This window comes from Arachis duranensis, chromosome 2 (assembly GCF_000817695.3).
Source record: "Arachis duranensis cultivar V14167 chromosome 2, aradu.V14167.gnm2.J7QH, whole genome shotgun sequence".
Classification (NCBI taxonomy): domain Eukaryota; kingdom Viridiplantae; phylum Streptophyta; class Magnoliopsida; order Fabales; family Fabaceae; genus Arachis; species Arachis duranensis.
The window spans coordinates 19,796,903-19,797,453 of record NC_029773.3 but is presented as its reverse complement, the minus strand read 5'-3'; the positions used below and the strand labels follow the sequence as shown (position 1 = coordinate 19,797,453).

At 41.4% G+C, this 551-nt stretch overlaps 1 long non-coding RNA gene across 2 annotated transcripts in view; it reads left to right on the top strand.

Moving 5' to 3' along the window:
* Nucleotides 1-161: 161 nt before the first annotated feature.
* Nucleotides 162-551, top strand: part of LOC127744683 (uncharacterized) — a 47,061-nt gene continuing 46,671 nt past the window's right edge. Inside the window, exons 1-2 of one of the 2 annotated variants that reach the window (XR_008005622.1) lie at nucleotides 162-218; nucleotides 300-422. This is a non-coding gene — a long non-coding RNA (uncharacterized LOC127744683). The remainder of the gene's footprint in view (nucleotides 219-299; nucleotides 423-551) is intronic. The other variant, XR_008005623.1, reaches the window with a different exon arrangement.

Here is a 551-nt window from a genome sequence, read left to right as displayed (position 1 = left end):
TTGACGAGCCGTTTGCGGCCACGCGTCGCTCTTCTCATCCTCTACAATTCTATATAAGTTTTGTGGTGAGTATTCCATTCATCTCTGCCCAGTTCTCGATATTCTCCACTGTTACACGTTTTTGGGTGGTTAGTGTTGAAATCTTGTGATTTTGGGTGTTTAGGGATACTCCAACATGGATTCCAAGTGGGTTCTATCCCTACTTCATATGGGCTGAGGTAAAAAGTGCTCAAACCCTTGTGATTTGTCATCTTTATGAGCCCTAGGTTGATGTATGTATGTGATATTGGTTATGTTAGTGTATTTGATGATCTTGGTGCACAATTGGGAGATTGGTATTGCTTGAGGAGCTTTGGTGAGGCTTGGGACTAAGGTTGGTGGAGACTTCTAAAGAAGAGGCTCAATTGATTTGGCTACAAGAGGTACGGTTTAAGTTTCATTTAAGTACCGTGTGGTGTGATGAGAATTCCTAGGCTAGATGCCCCTAGGATTAAGTTTGGATTGTGTAAATGGTTGATGCTAATATGCATAGTTGGTATGTAATGTGAATT